The sequence below is a fragment of the Eucyclogobius newberryi genome, unplaced genomic scaffold (genome assembly GCF_026437365.1).
Source record: "Eucyclogobius newberryi isolate DKJ021-1_F unplaced genomic scaffold, fEucNew1.0.hap1 SCAF_2, whole genome shotgun sequence".
Lineage (NCBI taxonomy): Eukaryota > Metazoa > Chordata > Actinopteri > Gobiiformes > Gobiidae > Eucyclogobius > Eucyclogobius newberryi.
Window position 1 is genome coordinate 31423624 of NW_027315834.1, and position 6949 is coordinate 31430572.

A 6949-nucleotide genomic window follows, 5' to 3' on the forward strand; every position below is an offset into this window, starting at 1 on the left:
CTTTTTGGACGGTATACAGTAGTTGTGGTATGTTCATCTTTTGATACATACAGTATAATGCACCAATGACACAACCCACCATGCACTAACTACAATTACAATAACACAACCAATTAAACTCAAATCTGCGTTTTTGTGAACCCCATCCCCGCTTCTCGCTCTGCTCTGTATTTGCTACTGTTCCCTGCAGCCTCTCCTCCATGTCTCCACACTTACGACAGTGGCTTACTGTGTAAAAGCTCTTTTCAAACATAAACAGACCAATACAAACGCTCAGCTGTCCAATAGACCCGCTCGGCCTTCGCAAACATGTATAGACTTTCCATTTAAGGCCTAGTGCGAGCCAGCGAGGGAGTCCTGAAGGAGCCAGGAGGAGACAAGTGGTGCTGTGTAGAGAGACAGAGAGTAGTGTGAATGCCTTGGTATGGCTTTGACAGGCGGACTTTGCCCTAAGACTAGAATAATAAAACACGCTAAGATGGTACAAATTATTAAGAGCATAAATAAGGACATGCTGATTTATTCACCAGTGATAATTCTTCCAACATTCATTCCCTATAGCCGTCAGTGTGCAGACAGACGTGCTTGAGGCGGCTTGGTGTAGAAACAGTGAGGAGTTCAGAAAATGACAAATTTAGTTTCACATCACATTTTCCTCACAAGTTTCTCATGAAAAGAAGCTTTGAGACTGAATAAAGTTTATCAATGCAATTCACATCACTAGCCACAGGTCAACACCAGTCTAAATATTTTAAGTTGAATGCGCGAGTGGGACGCCGTAGTTTTGTCCAGTTGAAATATAGACTAAAAGTCATAACTTCTTTGACAGAGACTTTTGGTGAATACATAATGTTTTAAGACAATCGATTTTAGTGAATAATTTAATATTTTGTCAGCTCTAAATAAAGATACATTCACTTTTTTGGGAACAGGCAGAGGAAATACCTTCTTCAAACCTGTCATTTAAATCAAGATTTACCGGACAGAAGATGCAACACTTACAAACTCTCGCAATGTATTTTATTTTATTAACCTTTATTTAAAACTACCTGCTTTAATAAAGGTTAATACAATAAATAAAACATATTTGGATGTATTGCATGACATGAACAATAGCTACTGTATATATTAAACATTCCAGGTATACACATTACATATTGATAGTTGCTTGCACATGATCTCAAAACGTTCAGCTTCTTGTCTGCTGCCTGGAAGTCTAGCGGTCTAAGCTGGAGCAATTCTGCCAGGCTTCAATAATTTACTAAATGTCCCCCCCACACTTAACCCCCATTTCTATACTGCCCTGTCCAATTAAGTCCATGGACCAAAATAAAATACATAAATACAAATGATTCATCTTGAAACATTGAACATACTGCAAAGCTGCATATGTAATGACAACGCATCCATATGCTTACTTGCAAACTTGACAAGCAACAAACAAACAAACAAACAAACAAACAAACAAACAAACAAACCAGTTAACATTTATAAACATTGCAAAATGTGATCAAACCCCAAGACACCTTGAGTGCGTGTGCCAAGCTGCATCCTCACAGCTCCCAGTCTCACCATCATGAATGCTTTCTTGATTGTGGTCATGTGCACAGTGGAGCACTGTTTCCATTGGCGACACAGTGAGCCGGAGACAGAGCCGACAGACAGACATTTAAGTGGCGTAGGGCAGCAAACACAGGCTAACACACAGAGGGCTTTCTGTGAGGGACAGAAGAGCTCGCCTCAGCCCTGTTCACTGGCCAGGACAGTTGACACTTTCTCCTAAACATGTGTTAGTAACAGGACAGGAGTAGCTCTGGGGATCCCCTTTACCCCTGTAGCAAGTACAACCCCCCACGTGCACACTCGCAGGCCCACGTGCACGCTCACAGTGGCAGTCCTGTCAGTGCTGCAGACTGTCTGTCTCCTGGTCAATCCGACGGTGACTGTAACTAGGTGTAATGGGCAGTGTGTGGTTATGGTGACTCTATGGGCCCATTCAGGAGGCTGCTCCATACACAGAAACACACATGCGCACAGCTCTGTTTACGGTGGTGCTATTGGAACCAGCGCCTAATTGAAACATATATTTCTTTTTCCATCTCAAGAGCAAAGGGCATCCACATGTTTGCAGCCAAAATGCCAAGAGAAGAAAAGTATGCTCCAGAGGAAGACTTGCGGGTCATATGTTCTAGTGGTGGAAGTGTTAAAGGCTTGGCATGGAGTACATCTTAGGAATCACGTAAGCACAGATAAGATAGTAGCTCAGTTGGTAGCGAGTTTGAAGGTTGGCCGTTCGAATCCTACCCCAATGTCTGCGTGTATGAATGTGCGTGTGAATGGCTGAGTGGTTCCTTGATATAAAGCTTTGAGTGAATATTTTGTGCAACAGGAGGGGCTACCATATCGAATCACATCATCTGCATACAAGTGGATGCTGCTGTGTTTTAGATAGTGGCCAATTGAGTTTATATCAATTATATCAATAGGAGTGGTCCAAGGATGGACCCGTGAGGATCTCCTTTGTTTAAGATAAGATCAGATTGAAAGCCATCAGCAGAAACAGCTTGAACTCTATTTGTGAGGATCTTTTTTTGAATTTGTATCAAACCCAATAGCATCCAGACAATCAAAGAGAATACAGTGATCTACAGAATCCAAGGCCTTTGACAGATCAAAAACAGCAGCACATTTTAGCATGATTGTCCAATGAAATAGCAATATAATTTATATAACTTTGGTAGCAGCTGTGATAGTACTATGCCCTGGTCTAAAACTGGACTGGCAGCTATTAAAATTGAATATTTGGTTAAGAAAGCACGTACCTGGTTACGCATTAGCTTCTTCAAGAGTTTTACTAGGCAGGATGGTTCTGAGATTGGATGGAAATTATTCAAATCATTTTTCTTGCCTCCTTTGTGCAAAGGGAGAACAAAAGCAGTTTTCCATAGTAATGGGATACAGTTTGAATTGTGAGATTAAAAAACGAGTTAAACAATTTACGTTCAGTGGAGCTGCTAACAATAACAACCTAGGTTCAATGATGTTAGCTCCAGTGGACTTTTTTGGATCTATAGAGAGCAAAATATTTAATAATTCATACTATGTAAAGGGTTTAAGGGAAAACACGTCATCATCAGCCCTTTTATCATGTGTTGGGGTAACAGCACATATTTCCAGAGCCAGCAAAGGGCTGGTTAAACGCACCACAAATATATTTCCCTGTGATTCAGTGAAACTTTGACATTGTAAGATGCTTTGGCTTTACGAACAATAGAAACAACCTTTGCCAGTTTGCTGCTGATTTGGTTTTCTTGGTTTCTGCCCATGCTTTATCACGTTCTCGAGATAATATCTGGACAAAACCAGGGATTATTCTGACCCTGACTCTTTTAAGAGGGACATCTGCAATATCATGACATGTTTTAATGTAAAAGTCCAGTGCAGTGATGGGTTCTGGGATATGGTATGTCACTATCGTACAGATCAGATGGAAATGCTTGTTCAGAATGCTTATAGGACCTTTTAACAGTCACTGTCATTTGATTTGGATTTAAAACAGTTTGTCTTCTGCACACACCCAATAGGACAGTGATCACCAAAGTCAAGAAGAGAGACACTATGTCCATGTGTTGGCCCTGCGACGAGTTGGCCCCTGTCCAGGGTGAACCCTGCCTAAGGGCCTAAAGTCACCCGCCACCCGTAACTGGAACAAACAAGCGGTAGAAAATGAATGAATGAATGTTGATTAAATATGATTTGTTGTTTTGCTGGTCTGCGTTGACTCTATGCCATTTATTATTCACTTCACAGTCATGAGGCTTGTAATCATCAGTTGATTAATTTCCATTTGAATAGGGGCAATAGAGTGTTGGGCAGGTTGAGGCCCTGACACTATTATTCTCTTAGTGACTGGCAAGAGTGAGGTCAATGTTAAGAGACTAGAACCATACCAATTTGGATACATACAATATTTAGCACATAATACCGAAAAATCTCTTACAGCGTGTATTTTCTGAGTGAAAAGATGTCGTGTTTCTTGAGGAGGACTACATTGTCTCCGTAGACATTAAATATTACCATACAACTCCCAGTGCACCGCCCCATCTCTCATTTACTGCCGCACATACAGCATAAAGGGCAGGGTCTAATGTATAGTCTGAATAAACATGATGTTTTCTTTGGCTCAGAGAGTAAACATTTACAGTACATGGTTCTCACAGTTATTCCCAGAGTAGTGCATGAGTAAGACACTCACTGTACAGAGCACCCAAAATACTAGGTGAATAAATGTATATTTAAGAGAGACATTTCATCATATGAGGCTTCCCTTTTTCCATAAACACTATGTATGTGCTTATGTTAAAATGCATTTACAGCTATAAATACAGTTTTATCCCAACCATAACCAGTGTATATTGTAACTCACGTCACCCTGGTCGGTGCAGATTGCAGCTACGTCTCGGCTAGCCTGTCCCGGAAAGACTGGTTACAAAAGTCTCTCTACAGTGTTTAGCGCAACATTCAGGTCGGAGTTCTGTGGTGGAATTAGTCAGATTACAGATTTGTTGTTCTAGTTTATGGTTAATAACTCTGGCACCAGGTTCAAGGTAATGTCTGACAATATAATTATTAATATGACATTTTTGAAGAGCTCACTCACAAAAAACATTATTTACAACAAATACATGCAGCAGTATACGTTTTGCATTTGTAACCCAAAGCAAAATGGGCCAACTCCTTTAGCTAAGGTAAGGAGGTCCTGACCACGCCCAGCTCAAGATCTGAAGATTGAAGGATGAGTCAAATGCACAGGTCCTGCATTCACTCTCACGACACACTCTCATTCATATACCAGCATTCTATTGAACATGTTTTTAGTGGTAGGGGAAACTGGAGTACCCGGAGGAAACCTATGCAGACACGAGGAGAACATGCAAACGTCTTGCTGTGAAATGAGAGCGCTAACCGCTGCGTTACCATGTCGCTTTTATTATTAAATAGGTGTTTTAATTGTGTTATGGTACGTTAGTTTTGCATTGAACTTAGTCAGTCACAAAATCAAAGTCAGTATTATTCGTCAAAAACGGATTCAGACTTTGAGCTGCATGAATAGGTTGCATTAAAGGATCGCAGTATATAATGACAATGGCCCTGTCATTAGCTCACAGTGGGTCATTGAGTCCAACAATTAGTGTATGTAGAGTATACTATTACATGGGGCTTAGTGCATCGTGTCTTGATGAACATATTGTATAATTTTGTGATAAACTGTAATATATAAAAAACTCTCACCTCACCCTCCGCGGGTGGTCCCAATTTATCCCCCTTTCATGCTGGAGGCCCCTGGGAGCTTGAGGGTTCTGCGCAGTATCTTTGCTGTTCCTATCACTGCACTTTTCTGGACCGAGATGTCTGATGTTTTTCCTGGGATCTGCTCAAGCCATTCCTCCAGTTTGGGTGTCACCACCGATACCAAGACCCAAGGTGTAGGCTGTGCAAAGGGGGCCCTGAGACAATCCTGCATATAACTGCAGGGTGCAAGATGCTGGCAGGGACAGCATATGCCATACATGGAGCACCATAACCAGATGGCTGGCATAGTGTACAGAAACATCTGTGCAGAGTACGGGCTGGAAACCCCAAGGACAAAGTGGGAAACACCTCCAAAGGTGGTGGAGAATGACCGAGCTAGGGCTGGGTATTGCCAAGACCCTTGCCACCGGTACCGGGGAACATGGGTACCGGGGAACATGGGTACCGGGGAACATGGGTACCGGGGAACATAGGTACCGGGGAACATAGGTACCGGGGAACATAGTAACTTAGGGGAACATAGGTACCGGGGAACATAGGTACCGGGGAACATAGGTACCGGGGAACATAGGTACTGGGGAACATAGGTACTGGGGAACATAGTAACATAGGGGAACATAGGTACCGGGGAACATAGGTACCGGGGAACATAGGTACTGGGGAACATAGTAACATAGGGGAACATAGGTACCGGGGAACATAGGTACCGGGCAACATAGGTACTGGGGAACATAGGTACTGGGGAACATAGTAACATAGGGGAACATAGGTACCGGGGAATAGAGGGCTGACCCCGAAGCAAATCACACCCTGATTACATGAAGATAATGCAAAAAAACTCTTTTGAACCGTAGATATTTCAATATGACAATGAACCACTGAAATACACGATGGTGACCACAGTGAGGGCATCTGGATTAATGTTCTGTTGCATTGTCATATTTCACTGGTTTATTTCTTGGTCTGTCTTCATCCTTCAGTAGACACACAGGAAGCTTTGGTTATTACTTTAAGCTGCCGTTGGTGGAGAGTTAGTCAAAGGTTAATAAAGACAAATGCACTGCAGGTAATTACAACACGAACTCCATTGAGATTAACAGCAGGAGTTCAAATGACATTTCCATTCAGCTATATTCAGTATGGAGAATAATTATTTATTTTTGCGAGAATGTCACTCAAACATCAACAGAGTAAGTTACAACAATATTGTAACTATGTTGTGTAGAATCCTAATTTTCAATCAATAGTGTTGGATGTTATGTTGGATATTGAAACTTTTATTGGTTTAATGACAGAAAATGTGTTCTTAAAGATTTCCTTAAAGTACCCGAGTATCAATTGTGTTGCATGCGGTTTTATAATGTTGTTTTTAAATGTCTATTCTATTTTATATGTTTCTCTGAATGAGTCTGTATGGCTTCCTATGTCAGATAAGATGGGGGAATAACATCTTGAGAAAGGTTTTGAAAATTTGAATTTTAAGCGGTTTTATTGGTACCTAAGGAAACAATGCACAAAATTCTCTTCTCTCAATATCATTCTGTAGATATGGCTACTTACACTGTTTATACTTGTTTATTTGTACCTTTGATAAACCTGGTAACAAAAACAGACCAAGTGTTTTAATGTATTTTGT